The sequence below is a fragment of the Scyliorhinus torazame genome, chromosome 5, assembly GCF_047496885.1.
Source record: "Scyliorhinus torazame isolate Kashiwa2021f chromosome 5, sScyTor2.1, whole genome shotgun sequence".
NCBI classification, from domain to species: Eukaryota; Metazoa; Chordata; class Chondrichthyes; order Carcharhiniformes; family Scyliorhinidae; genus Scyliorhinus; species Scyliorhinus torazame.
The window spans coordinates 277,089,686-277,111,655 of record NC_092711.1 but is presented as its reverse complement, the minus strand read 5'-3'; the positions used below and the strand labels follow the sequence as shown (position 1 = coordinate 277,111,655).

The following is a 21,970-nucleotide window of genomic DNA, read 5'->3' as shown; positions in this document are numbered from 1 at the left end:
ATGTGACAGCCCGGGCTGTTATTGAGTCTTGTGTTCCTCCTCAACCGCTCTGGTGGTGCACTGCAGTACACCCCCCTGGAGGGTCGCCTGCTTTGTAGTGGTTTGCTGTGTCCTCCACAACCTGGTACCGTAGCGGGGCGACATGGTGTAGGAGGAGGGACATGTGGCCACCACCTCTGAGGAGGACGAGCTCGAGAGACGGCAGACCAGGATGGGCTGGAGGATGAGCCCGGTGAGGACCCATGGGACCAGCCGGAGGATAGAGGACAGGCAGCAGCGGCGAGGGTCAGGCAAGCCCGGAGGGCCAGAGTGGCCTCGTCCGTCATTCCCTCACACCCCACGACACCTCCCCCCTCCTCCCACCACCCTGTCCCATTCTTAGAGTCTGGATCTGCACTCTAGGGTGGGACTGTGATGGCACTGTCAGTGGGTCACTGTTGAGGGCAGGGGGATGATGATAACCCACTGAGAGCTGAACATTGGTGCTTCTCTAATCTCTGCCACAGTCTGACCCCTGCCTGCTAAGTGCTTGCTCACACCCATCACCTGTATGTGGTGTGTCAGAGGGGTGTTGTGGGGAGAGGGGAAAGGAGGTGGAGTGTGAATGCTCAGGGCAGTGGGGGTGAGAGGCATCCAGGACCTCCATGTCCGGCGAGCTGGGGCATGGGGGCTGGTGCTTTTTCTTCAGGTGCACTTGTGCAAACTGGCCTTTTTCCCAGCATGCTTAATTTCTAGCTGCGCCACAGCTTCAAGGGAGTCAACCACGTTGAATATTTCCATGCCATTTTCTCGCACTAACATTTCGGAACTTCTATTTTTAGTTGCTTTACTCGCACGGGACATTTTAATAGAATCCTCCAGCATTATATTCTGTTGCTTTTGCAGTCGTTTACTCAGCTCTTCATTTCTTTTAAGCTCGTAATAGCTATCAAACTTTTCAATGACCACTTCAAACTTATTTTTTGCAGCTTCCTTCTCAAAGTGGAGTGAGGTATATACTTCTATAGCCTGCGGTCCAGCCAAAGTGAGTAACAGTGCAATCTTTCGCTTCTCGCTGACTGCGTGAAGGTTTGAGAATGGGAGGTACATTTCAAGTTCTTGTTTGAAAATGTTCCAGTTCACATCTACATTAACCGCTGTCCTTGTTTTGTTATGCTCGTGACTTAGCATAAGCTGCTTCCTTGATGTGCACTCTGACAAAGGAAGGTTCAGACTTGGAGATAGATTTAACAAGTTTATTAAACTATTAACAATTCTCCTACTTGGATTTGACACTACTGTTAATCCTGCTATAGCTACTCAGACTGACGAACCAGTCTGCTACAATCCATGTGGTGGGAGTGATGTTCAATCAACCCTGTGTCTGTACTCACTGAGAGTCTCCACTGGAAAGAGAGTGAGCATGTCTGATGTGTCCTTTTATATGGGTTGTTGTAATGCCCTCCTGTGGTAGTGTCACCTCTGTGTGAGTCGTGACTGCCCATTGGCCGTGTCCTATCTTACTGACCTATTGGTTGTCTGTCTGTGTGTCATGTCTCTGGTGCTCCCTCTAGTGTCTATCTAGTCTATGTGTATTTACAATAACCCTTTGTGTACTTACAGTGATGTATATCACCGCAGTCCTGAGTGACTTTGGAGTCTGCAGACCCTCCATGAAACCTCGGCGAGGTATTTCCTTTTGTGATGCTTCTGGTTGTTGCTCTTGGAGTCTGATTATTGCTACTGGAGTCTGGGTGAGATTTTTCTTTGTTCGTTTTTTTTCTTTCTTCAAACGGAGATTCTTTCTTTTTCCTTTAACCTGAATATTCTACTCTAAGGCCACTTCTGGTACCATGTTGGAACTTTCCACTCCTGGTAACATGTTGGGTTCTATATTTTACTTTACCTGGATGGCTTGGATGCGTAGTGTTGAATAAAGAACACACAGCTTTGTTAATAAACAAAACTTTAAATTTATTACACTACTAACTAAGATTTGTTCACATTCCTAAAGTAGAAGGTTACTATATTAAACTATGCTATCTCTAACAAACCGAACAGGACTCTCACAAACACAACTGCTCCTATGCCTGACACTCTTTTTCTGATACCACCTTCTCTATCATCTGACCCACAAGGCTCAGCATCATCCCTTATATACTCATAGGACTAGCCCCCTCTAGTGGCTGTCTGTATACACCTCATTAACCCTTGCATTGCCGTCATATATGATAATACCACAACTGGGACCCGGCGGGCCCTGGGATCCAGCAGACTTCTGACTGCTGTCTCGCCTGGGAGTTCCTGCCTCCACCTGATTATTGAGGGCATTTAAAAGTTTATTGGATAAACATATGGATGATATTGGCATAGTGTAGGTTAGATGGCTTTTGTTTCGGTGCAACATCGTGGGCCGAAGGGCCTGTACTGCGCTGTATTGTTCTATGTTCTATGATGTGCATCAGGTGGGGACTAGGGGCTTTTCACAGTAACTCCATTGAAGCCTACTTGTGACAATAAGCGATTTTCATTTCATCAGCAACTGTGTGGTGTTCACAGAATGTGCCCCACTTCGGTCACCCACTGACCACCTACTGTCTCTGCGCTGGTGAAGGGTGGGATGACAGCTGTCCCGTGAATACGGTGGTGTCCTCAGAGCTCCACTCCGATATGTTCTTATGAGAGGAAGCGAGGGGACCACCCCGGAACGGCCGGCACCATTGAATGAGGATCCTGTGAGAGAATGGACACATGGTCAGTGGGAGGCATGGTAATTCTGTATGGCATTAACAACTCGCGTGTGGCAAGTCATCTGGGTGGGGACCGGTAACGTCGGTGACAGATCTGTCCTCTGCCACCCTTGCGAACTCCAAGGCCTGTTCCTCGTAGAGGGTGAGGATTATGATGTCCAGCATCCTGTTGCCCACCTGGGTCCTCTCCCATCTGTTGTGGGCCTACTTCTCCTGTGGGATACCGAGGGGGCATCGTGAGCTAGATTTACTTGTTATGTGGAGATGGGGCATTTGCGGGGTGAGTTAGAGAATATGGGGGGAATGGAGAGATGTGCGGGGGATGAGGTGAATGGGGGTATGTGTGTGTGGAGAGCATGGAGTGTGGATGGTGTAGCGTGGTGGGGGTATGGGGGTAGGTTAACGTGAGCTAGACATGGTTGGGTCAGAGCACAGAACAGTGCTGGGCGGGGGTGATGCCAGGCGCATTCCCAGGTGGGTGGGGGATTCAGGGGTCCGGTGCCAACTGATCCGTGCGTCCTGGTGGAGGTCGTTGATCTTCTTACGGCACTGGGTGCTGGTTCTCCTGGTCACACTCCCCGAGCTGATGGCTGCTGCGACTTCCTCCCAGGTGGCACTGGCTTCCCTGTGGCTGACCCTCCGAAACTTTCAGGAAAACGAGGCATCCTGTCTGGCCTCTACCGGGATAACAATTTACCATGGTCGGCATCACCGAATCGTGGTGCTGGTCTCCTCAGTGGCCTGCCTGCGAGCTGAGTGGGGTTAGCTGTGCAGGAGCAGTTTAAGTGCTGCTGTCCCTTGTCAGCAGGGGGCTGGCTACCACGGCCCCTGTGAATCAGCCGGTGGGACCATCATTTGCGGCGTGAAGCCCATGGGGCCTCGTTAAGTGGACTAATCAAAGTTTTATACTAGTGACGGCCTTGCCAGGCCGAATATCGGGATGCCTGCAGCAGTTCCCGCACGTGACCACACTTAGAACATTTTGGTTAAATTGTGCCCTCTGTCTCTGCATTTGTGTTTCCATCTGCAACTATGTTTCTGTCCTCTCTGTATTTCACAGATATGGAATATTAGATTATTTACATTTTCAAGAACAAAGAAAGAACAGTTGATGTGAAAAAAAGTTGAAAACTTTTTTGAAAGAACATTATGAATTACTCAACAAATAAACATATTGAATTTATATAATTTTCCCATTACTGCTGATAGATACAATTTTAAATTTAGATCAAGTCCCTGGAACAATTGCTAATGTCCCATAGTCCCAATTACAAATGGTCATCCTGGATGGCATTTTCAGTTTCCTCTTTGCACATTCATATTGCCTGTCAGAGAGAAATTTGCTAAATTGGTGATATTTTGTTTATGATTTATAGTTATTTTTGAGTGTGAAAGACAAAATGCTGGATTCTCCGCAGACACGCTTTGAAATTGCAGCCGGCGCGGGGGCTGAGAATCCACTTTCACACCGTAATCAGGCCCAGCAACTCCAGGTGATTCTCCGGGTCCCGAAAATCGGCATGACCGTGGAGTACGTCACGCGGCGGGGTGCCATTGCCAGAAGCCCGCTCAGCAATTCGAGATCCTGACTGCGTGGAACTAACCACTTATTGCCGGTCGGGATGCTGGCATGACGGCTGTGGACTAAGTCCGCGGCAGTTCTGGTCAGGGGCGGGGGCATTGGAGGCCAGAGGGGAACCTTCTAGGCGGCCGATGAAGTGATCTGCGGGGTTAGATGCTGGGTCGTGCGGCCGATCGGGGGGTCTCATTTCTCAATGTTGCTCAGCGGTCCGAGTCCGCCATGGAGCTCGACCCGGACACTGGAGGCCGTCGCCCTGCACGTGCGTGGACTCTGAACTGGAGATTTACTCTGGGTCCCTGCCGGCCCCCTGCAGGGCATTGAATTAGTCCAACTTTTTCATAGGAATTTCGGGAGCCACCGTTTATACGCCGGCGTGGGGACATGGGAGAATCCAGCCCAAAGGATTTGACATGGTTTCAGATTCACTCAGCATAATGTTATAGAGCACTATTGGATTTACCAATTATTTGGGGTCCTTTTAGAAATCAACTAAACATAAATTGAAGAAGAAAAGAATACTGGGCAGGATTCTCCGTTGCCCGATGCCAATATCGTAATCGGCGATCAGGCGGAGAATCGACTCCGATGCTGAAACTGCCCTATCCTCTCCCTGACCATCCAGGAGCTCCAATGACCTCCAAGGCCCCCTTGCATGATCATCACGTCTGATCTCCATAGATGGAGGCCAGTAGTGATTCCGGCCGGCCTCGCGCTGCACTGTGGGAGTGCTGAATTCTCCGGCTAAAACCCGGAAATGCGTGAGTTTAAATACTCATTTAAATTTACGAGTCTGGTACACGTCCAGCGAGGGAATGAACCAGATTGCTTCTGGTGTCGCGGGCCGGGAACATCACGCTGCATTTGGTGCCCGGCACAAATTCTGTTTAGGTGCTTTCCTGCTTTCTCCAGGGATAGCAGGAGGTTCATTAGGCGCAACACTGGGTGAGAATATCCCCCAATGTTTGCAAAAATGGTAATGCACTCTCAGTGGCCCAGTGGATAAAGATGCTGCCTGCTGTAGTACTGGTTACAATTCTGTTTTGTTCTTTGTCTAATTCATTGAATCAATTCCAATTGCAGGAGGTATTGAAGTGTAGTGGTAGTGCCTCTACCTCTAGGCCAGAAGGTTCAGGTTCAATTTCCATACCAGGACTTGTTGCCCATGGAACGAGCGTTCATGATGTCGTTCACTGAACTGATAATCACGATTCCCCAAAGGGTCAAATAGTCTGAGTGAAGATATGGTCAAATCAATTTCAAGTCTCTCTGCTTATTAATGCATTATTTTCTGCTGTTTGAAAAATTACAGAAATTGTGATTTATACCATCATCTTTGTGTAATGAATAAACAAATACTAACTGAGGTCCCACAACAATGCTCAAAAGATATTCCAGCTTCTGGAATATGATTTATCTGCATTATGTAAACATTAGAAAACGCTACCTTATATTCCAACATAACCACGAATATGTTACCATGTACCACCTCCATAATTATTATGGAGACAAATATATGCAGCACTATGAGGAAGAGGATGTTTCAGGCCACTGCTCAGCTATTTCTGTGAGATTTTTACGCAGAGAGTAGTGGGTGCCTGCAACTCGCAACCGGAGGAGGTGGTGGAAGCAGGGACGATAGTGACATTTAAGGGGCATCTTGACAAATACATGAATAGGATGGGAATAGAGGGATACGGACCCAGGAAGTGTAGAAGATTGTAGTTTAGTCGGGCAGCATGGTCGGCACGGGCTTGGAGGGCCGAAGGGCCTGTTCCTGTGCTGTACATTTCTTTGTTCTTTGTTGTTCTTTGATGGTCTCTATATGCACATCAAGATTAGTTATTAGAGACAAATTGCTATTACTTAAAGCTTTCATGAATTGATATTTGTGCTTTTCAGTCATTGGCTTGTGTGCTTAGGGAGATGGAAAATCATCAAGGTTCGAAGAAACTATCAAGAAATGGTAGGCTTTCTTCATTTTTTAAAAATAGGTTTTGTTTTAAAAAATCATTCAGTTGCTGATTTATATAGTTTGCATATTGCAGTCATTTCGCATATTGCAGTCAATTAGATGACAATACATTTTGATAAATCCTTTCACGAAATTTGGACATTGCGGACGAGGCCAGCTTTTATTGCCCATGCCTAATTGCCTTTGAGAAGGTGGTGGTGAGCTGCCGCCTTGAACTGCTGCAGCAGTCAATGTGGTGTCGATACACCCACTGTGCTATTGGGGAGGGAGTTCCAGAAAGTCAAAATGATGGGTGTCTTGGAGGCGAACCTGCATATGGTGCTGTTACTATGTATCTACTGTCCTTGTCCTTCTAGGTAATAGAAGTCCCGGGCTTAGAAGGTTGAACGATAATAATTTGCATGCATAATAAGGAGAGACAGAAGTGTAGATAAATCACCAGCAGCACCATTGTTATGCACCTTGCCAGTTGCTAAATTCAAAATATATCAGACTACACTTTCTCTCTGATGTAATGTGTCTGCCAAAAAAAACTATTTAATGTCTTCTTGAATATGTGCACATTGTCAATACAACATTTTCATTTAAAGGATCATCGTTATCACAACTAGCAGCACATTTACTTACCTCTTATCATGCATATAGCCCCAGATGGACACACCAGGATCTTTTACTGAGATTCGCTACTTTTTCCAAAGGTGCACAGTTCCATAACTCCATACAGTGCAGAAGAAGGCAGAATCATCGAGTCTGCATTGATCATCCAAAAGAGTACGCCACCTTGGCCCACTCCCCCACCCCCTCCTGTGAAACTAATTGTAATATTTACGAACATCAAGCTTTGATTGACAGCTCCTGGACCACATCATAGAACATTAAGTGCTTTCCATTCATCTTCCTTCATGTTTCAGTGACTTTGAAGTAATCAACAGTGAAAGTAACAGAAGGCACTTAACTCTCTTTGATGTTGTTCAGGAGCTGCAAATTAAAGCTTGATGTTTATAAACATTACGGTTAGTTTTGCAGCTGATTACTTCAAAGTCACTCAAGTGTGAAGGGAGATGATTGGAACAATGCTGACAGCTGGGTGTGGATAGAAGCTGTTCATCACAGAAAACACTGATTTCTCTTTCCAGGAATTGACAGGTGCTGCGTCCTGTGCCTGAGTCAGCAGATATGCTGCACAGGTGAGTTTTAAAGAAGTAATTCTTTTCACTGCCTCTATCTGGACTGTTCCCTGGGTTCCAGACAGGGGTCTCTCTTCTGGGAGACTTCCAGATAGGGGTCTCTCTTCTGGGGGAGCTTTCAAACAGGGGTCTCCCTTCTGGGGGGTCTCTTTAATTAAGGGATCTCGGGATGGTTTCTTTGGTTAGAGGGTCTCTGGTGGGGGGGCTGGTGGGGATGGGGTGGGAATGTCTTGCAGCCTGGGGGGTAGGTAGTTAGCCGTCCAATGGAATTTGGGGCAACTCCCTTGAAGAGTTATCCCCTTGGCACACTCCGAGGTCTACCGGATCAGGTACACGCATGAACCAATTCTTGTCCACATGACTCCCGGTCCAGAGGACTGGAGAATCATGAGGGCACGGAGTATATTGCGCCCAGTCCATTAATAGTAATTAAGACCCATTTGTATCCTCCCACTGGTTTGGGACCTGAACTTCAATTTGGACACCAGCAGGGAACCGGTGTGTTGGATTCTCCACCACATTGGGAACACCGCTATAGGCGGCGGACAGCATAGAAACCAGCCCCTTATGTATCTTCAGTAAAAATCATTTTTTTCCCATCTGCCAATTTCTCTCATCTGAAGAAGTTGCTGACTTTTGGGAGGGTACAGTTGGCACGGATATCTATAGCCCTGCAACGCCTCAATTAAACAGACATTTTTGTTGCATGAACATGATTTAGCTTCAATTTAGTTGAGCAACAAGTCTGGTCAACTACTCATCCAACAATCATAGGTGTACAGTCCCTGTCATTGAACACCAGGTTAAAGTCCAAAAGAATGAAGAGGTATGTTCCAGAAACATATATCTAGACAAATTCAAAGATGCAAGGCTTGCGAAATCCTACCAACTGTCCTGGCTTGAGACAATTCACACCTCTTTAACCTGGGGATACCCCTATCTCTGGATCTGTAAAGACTTAATTACCTGCAAATGCTCGCATTCTAAGCATTGTCTTGCATCTTTAAATTTGTCCAGATATATGTTTCTGGAACATACCTCTTCATTCACCTGAGGAAGGAGCAGTGCTCCGAAAGCTAGTGTTTGAAACAAACCTGTTGGATTTTAACCTGGTGTTGTAAGACTTCTTACTGTGCTCACCCCAGTCCAACGCCGGCATCTCCACATCATGCCTATCATTGAAGCCACGCACCTTTAAAACAAAGCTGTGGCTTATATCCATCAAAATGCTTTAACCATTAACCATTTCCATTGCTACTTATGAAATCCTAAGTGCTTAATTTATTCCAGGCTGAATGACGAAAGAAAATAAAGAACCATTAACTCTTTCCTTTGTATTTGTGCCCAAAATGCATCATTAATAAAACACTTGTTGAATCATTGCTGTTTGTAATAAATTTAGTAATGTTCAGGTGCGGAGTCATCGAAACATGAACCCATATGTTCCCATTCAAATTCTGACAGACCTGGTACTACGTTTTCCAGCTTTTTTGTTTTTATTGATGTTGCCGCAATCTTTATCATCTGCAGCATGGATATTCTCCATTTTCTTTCTGGCAATTGTAATTGAAATCATTTTAAATTTTCAACACTACCCGGCTGTTATTGTGTAGACTGGATACATCATATTTGCATGAACGTGCCCATCAGAAGTGTCAAGAACCAAGGCCATGGACTCAGGCAAGGACTGGGAAGAGGGGCACTCTGGCCAAATGGTGGTTGGAGAAGGATGGAGGGAAAGCCTCGGAGACAGCCGGCCAAAGGTTTATGTTTTGGGACCAGAGGCTCATTTAAAATTAGACTGTTTGGCCATTTATCTCATGACTGATTGTGAGAGCTTGCTGTGCACAATTAGCTGCAACATTTCCTAACATGACAACAGCAGCTACACTTTAACCTATTTAATTAGCCATAAAGCACTTTGGGATACACTTGAGGTCAGGAAAGGTACTGTATAAATGGAAACTCATTCTTTTACTAAGCTATAAAGAACATTGATCACGTCATTATATCTTCTTCTGTAGAATACCTAATTCTTTCCTGCGAGATAGTTTATCACTTGCTTCTTTTTAACATGCAGTTCCATTTTTTAAAAATTGAATTATTTTAGATTTTATGAAAAGTTAGCAGGTTCATCATACACTGAGGTATATTCAGACAAGTCCAGGCAATAAAAACAGAAAATGTGCTCTTATTCTGCATCTACTTTCCTCTGGGTATTTTTCCTTGCTGAACAGTCTCCAGCTATAATTGCCACTCTGACTCTCTTCAGACCAACATTTCAGGGCTCACTTATGTTTCTTCCATGTCACGCAGAAGTTCTTATGAGTTCCAAGCAATGTAATTTATTCTATCATGTGTAACAAATGGGGAGCTATCTGTACTGTAGTCTTCATTGATACTTGGGATAAGAATTCATTTGGCTCCTAATTGTAGTGAGAATATTGTCTATTAGGAATCTAAAAGAAATCCTTTCAACATTGCTGCTCAATAAGATCCAAGGAAATTCTTATCCGATAGTGGTAGCTCGAGGAAGCATCTCAGAATGCCTAAGACTAAGCTACGTTTTCACTTTCAATCAAACAAGAATTTTTAATACAATGTCTTGTATTTAATACAGCTCTTCACTCATCACCACCAAAATGCTGCAAAACCAAACTTGGATAATTACTGTGAAGCTGACTCTTGCCACTCAAAGATCACTGTGCCCTTCGCTAAATTTCTATTCCTTTCCCACCAATTTTGCAGATTCTTCCAGCTTTAAAGCCTTCCACCTCCTCAGAATCACCTGTTGTAAAATATTTATTTGTCATCTCTTCCATTTTTATTTTCGCCTGTTCTAGCTACTTTATCTGATTAACCTGTTTTCATGCATTGATTTTACCCATTGCGCCAACTAAGTTAAAGCTTTCAGGTAATTATTCCGCTCCATTTTCCAGCTCATATTCCTCTTTCCACAGGATTACCTAAAAACAGACCCTTGGCTCTCCTTTCCAGCATGCCGCCTAAAGCTACCTGTGCTGCTAACCATTCTTTAAGTGAATTGAGAAATTCAAAAATGATCAGCAATTGTATGCTACAGAGACTCTTATCCCATCTGTTTAGAGTTGGATTCAAAACAGTATGAAAGATCAGTGCTTTGACCCTCAGGGCAAGTTTACAGCGAGGAGGCAGCCTCGGGGTTGAATTTAATTTGTATTGCCAGCTTTTTTAAAAGTAAATTTAGAGTACCCAATTCATTTTTTCCAATTAAGGGGCAATTTAGCGAGGCCAATCCATCTAGCCTGCACATCTTTGGGTTGTGGGGCCGAAACCCACGCAAACACGGGGAGAGTGTGAAAACTCCACACGGACAGTGACACAGAGCTGGGATCGAATCAGGGACCTCGGCGCCGTGAGGCAGCAGGGCTAATCCACTGTGCCACCGTGCTGCCCGTATTGCCAGCTTTTAACCGAGCCACTAGATGGAGCAGCATGAAGCCAGTAATTATTCAATTTTCACAGCAGCTGGGTGGGGGCAAGCAATATAAGAGAATTTTTTTTTAAAATCCCAGAGCTGGGATCGAATCAGGGACCTCGGCGCCGTGAGGCAGCAGGGCTAACCCACTGTACCACCGTGCTGCCCATATTGCCAAGTTTTAACCGAGCCACTAGGTGGAGCAGCATGAAGCCAGTAATTATTCAATTTTCACAGCAGCTGGGCAGGGGCAAGCAAAAGAAGAGACATTTTTTAAAAAATACAATGTATCTCACCCATGAATTACACTTCTTGTTGCCCAGTAATGAAGCACTAGGTATGTCCTTGGTCTTGAACTGTCACCATTTCCAAAATAAAGGGCGACGTTCGGTGATGGGGGATTCAAGAAAACAGAAAGCAAGGAGATGTGGGATTCACATACCAGCTGAAGTACTCTTGCTTATACTCTGCACAAAAGGCTAAAAACTCTTGAGCATTTTTTTGTTGAGTTAGAAAGCACTGCATAAAAATTGTTCGGCCTTCAGCAATAATGCTGATAATTAACCTTGACGACTCCATCATATCTAACCATATGATGAAATAGCGTAGAGTTCAACCTTACAAAACAGAAAGGTCCAAGGTTTAGCACCCAGTCTGGATAGTTAATTGATATCAGGAAAGATAGCAGCTGAGTTGCCTGGTGTTGACAGCAGAGTCACCTAGGTAAAGGGGTCGTGAAAACAATAATCAACATTCTCACTCTTTTTACTGTTATTCAGTATCATGTGCTGGATAATGCATCTGTTTCGCAATCGGGGAAGAGCAGTGTTTTTCTCTGATGCCTGGTCACACACATTTCATGGTTGAATGGCCGGTGAACATTCACTTTAGACTCTAGGTATAATACAGCTTGGCTGAATTACAGCTGCCACCTAGTCGGTTCTGTCACTGCACAAGTCACAGTTTTGGGTGGGGGGGGGACCGTGGAAAGAGAAGGTAGAAAAATGCAACTCAACACATTCCTGGATTTCCTTCGGAAAATAACATTAACTTAGGTACTGAATACCACAGTAATTGTACTTTTGATTTTCAAAAGATCAGACATAGAATGTCTTCCTCTGATAAAACCCATGTTTCACCTTTTACAGTAAAATCATAACTGAGAGTGTAAAGGTTGCGAAAGGTGTCACTTTTCTTCACTTTTTTGCATTTACCGTTTACCTGCGAATGTCAAACAGAAGAAATCCTTTCCAACATCTCTCATTCTAACATTTTTTCATTGATCATCAGTTCTTCAATAGGACCGTTTGCATTTACTTCATTTTTTTATTCCTATCTCTCCTACATTCAATTTTAGCCAGATTTTCATCCTCATTCTGCTTTTATTATGACAGTATGAGCTCCTCCAAAACTTTGTCAAAGTACATCATAAGGCTCAGCTGAGTGGCTGATTCATTAGCTCGAGACAAAACTCCAGCACTGCCACTCGCTCTCATTGGATTATTCTGTCTCCTAAATGAAAAGAAGCGGAATGTATATCAAATGGGCTACACGTTCCACAACATACAGAGGAAGTGTGTCTCTTGCAAGATATCAACCATACTTTATTCTTCAAAGTATTAATCCCCATGGTGAAGCAGTTGAAATATTCAGCACCTCATCCCAATAATTTAAGTGAGTAATTGATTGCCAACCACAGAGCCAAAGGTTCAATCCTAATGTTGGCTATCATCAAACGTGCTGTGTTGAGGATGCAAACCTTAGACAGAAAACTGATATATGTTCTTATGAAACAGGAAGAATAATCATTTTGCAATCATTGTGAATATTACAGAGAAGTCATTGATGATGCACAAAACCATTGGAGACTGTGTGAAAGAGTGAGAGCAAAAGATCAATAGTCAACGGAGCACCGAATAATACAAGACATGGATGATCATGAGTATAGTACTAACTTAGAGAAAGTTTAATATGTTTTCATTTGAGCCATTAGATTGAAAGGTGAGGCATTTATTGGTGCCATTTTGGGGGTGGCGGGGGGGTAGGTGGAATGCTGGCAGAATGTGGTAAGCTAAACGTTCCTAGAATGACACTTCCTATCAACTAATTACAGAATATTTTCCTTTTTGTACATTTAGTTCCAAGACCAGGCCATTACAGCAGATGTGGAAAGGGGGAGGAAGAAATGGGGCAGATATAATAAAACAAAAGGAAAAAATGTTAAACTTGTCTCCAGTATACAGACATATGGATGCTGCATCTTCTCGATATACTAAACCCCGATATAAACAATCACTACCACTTAATTCAAATTCATAGAACTTAGACTTTCCTCACATATGCATTGCACAGAACAGTTAGCTGCTGCCACTTTTCAATACATGTAAAATACCGATCCTTGCTTGTAACTGAGCAAATCAGTGATGTTCTTTAAGACGCTGGGATAAAGTTTAAGCTGGAAATAACTGTAGTGTCTGCCAAAACATCCAGCATCAGAACTCTGTTAGTATGAAGTGGCAATTTAGAGACAACTATTGACAAAAAAAAACCGCAGTCTCTAATCTGTTAGCACCTTTCTAATCATAAGGAGTTTTTGTTTGATTGCTCCCTTTCAGTCACATTCATCATTGCTGGCTGAGATTGAACACCCCTTTACCTTCCTAGTTCACTGGTACTGTTACCCTGGCTATGTTCCAAACAGCATCATTTAGCAGACACATAATTGCTAAATTAATATGCACTTAGAAATATAGCCGAGAATGTATTATCCAAGCCTATACAGATCACAAATTCAAAGTACATGTCTGAAACAATAAAAGAAAAAGTTTGTCCTACTGAACAAATTACCTTCTTTTCTCTATGTCCTAAAGTCTTCTGAAGGTCGCGAAAAGAGTTAAATATTATTTTGTGTGGAGTGTTTCTCAAGTGATACTGGTTATTAAAACACAAGATTTGAAAAGCTGACCCTCAGCAATGGACAGTACTGAGCTTGTGACAATGATAGGCAAAGGAAGGCTGATGTAAAATTGCTTCCTACCTGGTGCAAGCTGTTACTTCCTCTCTCATTAATCTGTAACCTTGTACGCTTTCTGCTTCTCAGTAAGTGAACATTCCGAGACCGACAGAAATTACACTCAAGAGGAAAGGGGAGGAGGTGGAGGGGAGGTGACAAAAATAAATAAAGACAATGCTTGCTGGAATCTTCTTCGGACTACGTCTCTGCATTCAGCTCCTCACTTCCCAGGCAAACAGTTTCGAGCAAGTAAGAGAGTGTTTATCCTCTGCTCAGAGGATGCACATTTGTACGATAAACTGCATGTTCCCTGCAGTGTAGCAGGAAAGATGTGATGCGCATACTAAAACAGCTTGTATTACACTGGGCTTGGCAAGCAAACTCCACCTCTATATCAGTGTACCAGGCTCCTTCCTAGGGCAAGTTATGCTCGGAAAGCATGTTTCCTTGCACACAGAAAAAACTGGAAGCAACTTGCCTGTCCACTGGTTACCATCTACAACCAAGCAAATGTTTGGAGCAACAGAAACAGTGCCTTTCAGGATTCTGATTGATTCAAATTGACTTTGTCAGTTTGCAAGGAAGCACAGGTGATTAAAACTACCAATAACCCTTCATGTGCCTCCTAAATTGTGCAAAGTGATTTAACGTAAAGCGGTGTCCTTCAATGACATTGGTTGTATGTTAGCAACTAGTTGAGCTGAAAATAATGTGAAGAAACAATTTGTCTTTGCTTCGATGTCTGCATATATTTTCCAACTATTCACCTGGAAAGTGAGGTTCAGACATTCACAGATATCTTGTTGATAATAATCAAGCCTGGCTACTCTGTAAACAATGTTCTCTGTTACCCCACCATCTTTGATGTTGAGAATCCTCAATGGCTTTTCACACAATGCCAGTCCTATCGCACCTGCATCAGTTTCTTCATCACTTTCAGCATCAACAGATACAAAAACCATTACAGGAAAGTTTGTTCTTTCATTAATCCGTTATCTCAGATCCACTTTTTTTTTCTTTTACTGCGTCAGCTGTGGCTCAGTCGGTGACACTTACCTCTGAGTCAAAAGTTTATGGGTTCAATTCCCATTTCGAAGACTTGAACAAAACAAATCTTAAGCTGGCAAGCCAGTGCAGGACTGAGGGAGTACTGCGGTGTTGCACAAGCACGTTATCAAATTACAGGGGATGCACAGCACAGAAGCAGGCTATTTAGCCCAGCTAGTCCATCATGGTGCTTAGAATCCACTCAAGCTTCCTCCCATCTGTCCTCATCTAAATCTATCATCTTAACCTTCTTTTCCCTTCACCCTCATATTTTACTTAAATGCATTTACTACCCGTTTTGACCACTCCCTGTGAGTCCTTCATTCTGACCACGCTTCGGATAAAGATGTTTCTTCTTAATTCCCTATTGAATCTCCTGGTGACTATCTTATATTGATGGCCGCTGGTTATTCTCTTCCCCGCAAGTGAAAACATTCTCTGCATCCACTCTATCAAATCCTTTCATAATTTAATAAGGTCACCCTCTTCTTTTTTCAGAGAAAAGGGACGCAGCCTACTCATCTTTTCCCGATATGTATAGCCAATATTTCTGATATCATCCTTGTAAATCTTCTCTGTACTCTTTCCAGTACCTCAACATACTTTTTATAATATGGTGAATTGCACACTGTCCTCCAAATGTGGTGCAATTGAGTTCCTATCTCCACAGATGCTGCCAGACCTGCTGAGTATTTACAGACACTTTGTGTGATTTATTTCCTGGTTTTTTTGAACCTCCAATAACCCTCAGGAGACCCACAGGGATGACCTAATTGGTCGCCCAGTGGGGCTCGTGGAATATGAGCTCCCCCGCTGAGGGTCAGAGGCCTAATAGCTGGGGCTCGTTGAACAAGGCAGTTAAAAGCCGACCAGGATTGGAACTGGCATTTGGGATGCTCCTGGCTGGGACTGGTGTACTGCACTCCGCGTTGCGGCTTTGTTTTTCGTTGACAGAATAAACCTGTGTGTTTAAGCCTGCTCGGATCTTCTTTGAACATTATAGAATCATTGGGCGGGATTTCCCGACTGCTCATGCCAAATTCCGGTCCCACGCCAGCGCATGGGTTTCCCGGCAGCGAGGGGTGCTATCAACAGGCAGGGGAGTGGGCCTGGACAGGGTGCACTTTTGGAGGGTCTGTGCAGACTCAGTGGGCCAAATGGCCTCCTTCTGCACTGTAGGAATTCAATGGACTTCTCTTTTGAATTCCACTATTCAACCTGCTTTCACCACTCTGCAATCCAGATTATAGCAACCCACTGTGTAAAAATGTTTCATCATCTGGTTCCTTGTTCAATCACCTTAAATCTGTGTCCTCTGGTTACTGACCACTGGAAACTGTTTCTCTTTATTTACCTCTCCAAAATCACTCATTAATTTTGTGGTGGTATGTATTAGGGGCAATACAGTACACCACGTGTCGACAGGCTATTGGTCGAGGGATGCCAGGTTCTGATAGGATCTGCCACCGACTGGACTCTACCCAGAAATGCCGGTATAAGAACCCAGTTTTTCCCTCCATTTCCCTCAGCAGCTGCATTCTGTAACCACGCTGCTGGGGATAAAGTTCTGTTTAATAAAGCCTTCAATTGACATTACCTCAACCTGCCTGGCATCATATTGACGGTGCTACAATTTATTAAGCAGAATTTAAATTGAAGAAAACGACGTGGGAACATGGAGCTCCGAATCACCCCGGAGTGCCTGCGCATCGCACCCCAAGCAGCTAACTCGGCCTCTATCTTCAAACACTGGATGGCATGCTTTGAGGGCTACCTCCGAACGGCCCACGGCACACTGACTGACGAACAAAAGATGCAGGTCCTGACGTCTACTCCCATATCGAGGACGAGGACGGTTTCACCGGTGCCATCGCCGCGCTGAAGGATATCTACATCCGGCCCTCCAACCAGGTTTTTGCTCGCTACCAGCTTGCCACACGACGGCAATTTCCGGGGGAATCGCTGGACAAGTTTTATAACGCCCTGCAGATCCTGGGTCGAAACTGCAACTGCCCGGCGGTAACAGCGAGTGAACACACAGAGCTCCTGGTCCGCGATGCGTATGTGGCAGGTTTGGCCTCTTCCCAGATCCGCCAGAGGCTTCTGGAGAAAGAATCTCTGGGACTTACAGAAGCTCGGGCCCTGGCGGCATCCCTCGATGTGGCCTCGCGTAACGCCCGCGCCTACGCCCCCGACCGCACTACAGCCCATTGGGCTCCGTGGACCCCCCGCTGCGGTCGACTCTCCGACACCCCCCCACCCCCGCAAACCTGCGCGGCCAAAACACCAGACCAACCGGGGGGGCCCCGCTGCTATTTTTGCGGCCAGCCGAAACACCCTCGGCAGCGATGCCCGGCCCGCGCGGCTACCTGCAAAAGCTGCGGGAAGAAGGGCCACTACGCGACGGTGTGCAAGTCCCGCGGAGTCGCCGCTATCTCCGGAGAAGAAACGGGACCACAGACCCAGCCCCCCCAGCGATCCACGTGTGACCAACAGATGCCGCCATTTTGGACCCCGGACGCCACGAGGGAGAGATGGGCGCCGCCATTTTGTCCACCCCGACCGCGCTCGATCCGTGGACGCCGCCATCTTGGCTGAAGGACCCCGACACAGATGGCCACATACTGCCTGATTACGATGCTCAACTTCAACAGCCACGTCTGGCTTCGACGACCCTCGACCAGTCGCGACCCCGGATGCTCCAGACTGCCACCACTACAGTCCTAGTGAATGGCTACGAGACGCCGTGTCTTACCGACTCTGGGAGCACGGAGAGCTTCATTCATCCGGACACGGTAAGGCGCTGTTCCCTCGTAATTCGGCCAAGCACCCAGAAAATTTTCCTGGCGGCGGGATCCCACTCCGTTCAGGTCACGGGATTCTGCATCGCTAACCTAACGGTGCAGGGGAGGGAGTTCCGAAATTACCGGCTGTATGTCCTCCCCCATCTCTGTGCGCCCACACTCCTAGGGTTGGACTTACAATGCAACCTCCAGAGTTTAACATTTAAATTTGGCGGCCCTATACCCCCACTGACTGTCTGCGGCCTCGCGACCCTCAAGGTTGAACCTCCTTCCTTGTTTGCGAACCTCACCCCGGATTGCAAACCCGTCGCCACAAGGAGCAGACGGTACAGCGCCCAGGACCGAGCATTTATCCGGTCCGAAGTCCAGAGGCTGCTGAAGGAAGGCATCATCCAGGCTAGCAACAGTTCCTGGAGAGCCCAGGTGGTAGTTGTTAAGACCGGGGAGAAACAGAGGATGGTCATCGACTATAGTCAGACCATCAACAGGTACACTCAGCTAGATGCGTACCCTCTCCCTCGCATATCCGACATGGTCAATCGGATTGCACAGTACAAGATCTGTTCCACCGTGGACCTCAGGTTCGCCTACCACCAGCTCCCCATCCGTCCCGGTGACCGCAACTATACTGCCTTCAAAGCAGACGGGCGGTTATACCACTTTTTAAGGGTTCCATTCGGCGTCACGAATGGAGTCTCGGTCTTCCAACGAGAGATGGACCGAATGTTTGACCAGCACGGTTTACGGGCCACGTTCCCGTATCTCGACAACGTTACCATCTGCGGCCACGACCAGCAGGACCACGACGCCAATCTCCAAAAATTCCTCCAGACCGCTCACGCCCAGAACCTCACTTACAACAAAGAAAAATGCGTGTTCCGCACCGATCGTCTAGCCATCCTGGGCTACGTAGTGCATAATGGAGTGATAGGCCCCGAGCCTGAACGCATGCGCCCCCTCATGGAGTTCCCTCTCCCCCACTGTGCCAAAGCCCTGAAACGTTGCCTGGGCTTCTTTTCTTATTACGCCCAGTGGGTCCCCCAGTACGCAGACAAGGCCCGTGCACTAATCCAGTCCACTACTTTTCCCCTGACGACAGAGGCATGCCAGGCCTTTAGCCGCATCAAAACGGATATCGCAAAGGCCACGATGCGCGCCATCGACGAGTCCCTCCCCTTCCAGGTCGAGAGCGACGCATCGGATGTAGCTCTGGCAGCCACCCTCAACCAAGCAGGCAGACCCGTGGCCTTCTTCTCCCGAACCCTCCCCGCTTCAGAAATCCGGCACTCCTCAGTGGAAAAGGAGGCACAATCAATAGTGGAAGCTGTGCGACACTGGAGGCATTACCTGGCCGGTAGGAGATTCACTCTCCTCACTGACCAATGGTCGGTTGCCTTCATGTTCGATAATGCACAGCGGGGCAAGATCAAGAACGACAAGATCTTGCGGTGGAGGATCGAACTCTCCACCTTCAATTATGAGATCTTGTATCGTCCCGGAAAGCTGAACGAGCCATCCGATGCCCTATCTCGCGGCACATGTGCCAATGTACAAGTGGACCGTCTACAAGCCCTCCACGAGGACCTCTGCCACCCGGGGGTCACTCGTTTCTACCACTTCCTTAGGCCCGCAACCTCCCTTACTCAGTCGAGGACGTCCGAACAGTCACCAGAAACTGCCAGATCTGCGCTGAGTGCAAACCGCACTTTTTCAGGCCAGATAGAGCGCACCTGGTTAAGGCCTCTCGACCCTTTGAACGCCTCAGTTTGGATTTCAAAGGCCCCCTCCCCTCCACTGATCGCAACGCGTACTTCCTGAACGTCGTTGACGAACACTCCCGTTTCCTTTTTGCCATCCCCTGCCCCGACATGACAGCGTCCACGGTCATTAAAGTCCTCGGTACCATTTTTACACTGTTCGGTTTCCCCGACTATATCCATAGCGACAGGGGGTCCTCCTTTATGAGTGACGAACTGCGTCAATTCCTGCTCAGCAGGGGCATAGCCTTGAGCAGGACGACCAGTTACAACCCCCGGGGGAACGGGCAGCTAGAAAGGGAGAATGGAACGGTCTGGAAGGCCGTCCTGCTGGCCCTCCGGTCTAGGAGCCTCCCAATTTCCCGCTGGCAGGAAGTCCTCCCGGATGCCCTTCACTCTATCCGGTCCCTGCTGTGCACCACCACGAATCAAATGCCTCACGAGTGCCTCCTCCTCTTTCCTAGGAAGTCCTCCTCTGGAACACCACTTCCGACCTGGCTAGCAGCTCCATTCTGCTCCGGAAACATGAGCGGGCGCAAATGTCAGATCCGTTGGTGGAACGGGTGCATCTCCTTCACGCCAACCCGCAATATGCCTATGTGGAGTACCCCGATGGCCGACAGGACACGGTCTCCCTGCAAGATCTGGCGCCCGCCGGAGCTACCCACACCCCCCCAACGCCAATCACCACCTCCTCACTCCCGCCGGTTCATCCCGCAGCCACCCCCTTCCTGGGGGGTTCGGTTCTCCTCCCAGACCCGCCCAGGAGTAAGGACACAGGGGACAGCGCTACGCTCCCAGAGTCGAGGGGACTCGAGCCAGCGCCATCACCACCACGCCCGAGACGATCGGAAAGGACGACCAGGGCGCCCATCCGGCTCATCGAATCACTTTAACTCTCAACATTTTCAGTTATTGTGTCTTGTTATAATTATGGCATCATGCCGACCCTGTTTGGCCCGTTGGCCCAGTTTTCAGTTATTGTGTCTTGTTATAGTTATGGCATCATGCCGACCCTGTTTGGCCCGTTGGCCCAGTTGAAGCGATAATTATGTGTTTTGTTCAAAGTGACGGCACAGTACCGACTCTGTAAACCCCTACCACCATGCGAACCACCATCCCGCCGGGTTTTTTTTTTTCAACAAGGGGTGAATGTGGTGGTATGTATTATGGGTAATACGGTACACCACGTGTCGACAGGCTATTGGTGGAGGGATGCCAGGTCCTGATAGGATCTGCCACCTACTGGACTCCACCCAGAAATGCCGGTAGAAGAACCCAGTTTTTCCCTCCATTTCCCTCAGCAGCTGCATTCTGTAACCACGCTGCTGGGGATAAATTTCTGCTTAATAAAGCCTTCAATTGACATTACCTCAACCTGCCTCGCGTCATGTTGACGGTGCTACAATTTTGCTGAACAAAAACATTTAAATGCACTCCTCAAACCCTCTCCTACCACCCTGGGCTCATTCTAGTAAATCTCTTCTGCACTTTATCCAAGGCTGAGGTGTTGGTATACTTCCTGAAGTACAATGTCCAGAATTGAACAGAATACTCCAGCTGAGGTTGAACCATGTACTTTATAAAATTTTACCATATCTTCTTTGCTTTTGTGCTCAATTAAAAAAGTCACGGATCACATGTATTTTTTTTGATCGAGGACTCAATTTGTCCTGTGATCTTCAAATATTTTTGTACGTGCACCCATGGCTTGTCTGTGGCTGCACCTACCCTCCCTCCACACACACACACATACACTTAAAAATTGTACCATTTAGGTTACATTGCCTATACTCATTCTTCTGAACAGACATTTCCATTTGTGAGTCTATTTCACCAGTCTGTCTGTGTCCTTTTGAAGTCTGTTACTTCCCTCCTGAATTGCTTACTCCATTTTTGAGTTTTGTTTTATCTCCAGACTTTGAAATTATGCCTAAGTTCATGCCATTAAAATACATCAACAGTAGGCCGCATAGCAACCCCAGGGGTCATAAGAACATTCAAAATAGGAACAGAAGTAGGTCATGCGGCCTTTCGAGACTGCTCTGCCATTAAATAATATCATGGTTGAACTTTCACATCAACTCCACTTCCCCTCCATTTCCCTAAATTCCATAATTCCCTCTGTGCTCAAAAATATGTTGAATTTGACTTGACTGTAGACAACAACTGAGCAACCACAGCTTTCAAGATAGAACATTTGAAAGGTTAACAGTCCTTGAGTCAAGAAATGTCTCCCTATCTCAGTTCTAAATGGCTGATAGTTTGACTATCACTTCTGCTTCTTTAATTTCCAGTAAGGAGAAACAACATCTCAGCAACCACCCTGTTAAAATCAGCTAAGGATATAATACGTTTCAACAAAACCACCTCTCATTTTTATACAGAGAATATAGGGCCATTGTATTCAAGTGTTCCTTAT

General features: G+C 46.4%; 1 long non-coding RNA gene across 2 annotated transcripts in view; it reads right to left on the bottom strand.

The window, feature by feature from the left end:
* The window catches only part of LOC140421159 (uncharacterized), a 1,249,163-nt gene extending 1,234,916 nt beyond the window's left edge, over positions 1-14,247 (bottom strand). For both annotated transcript variants that reach the window (XR_011946678.1, XR_011946680.1), the window contains exon 1: positions 13,965-14,247. This is a non-coding gene — a long non-coding RNA (uncharacterized lncRNA). The remainder of the gene's footprint in view (positions 1-13,964) is intronic.
* Between the last annotated feature and the right edge of the window lie 7,723 nt (positions 14,248-21,970).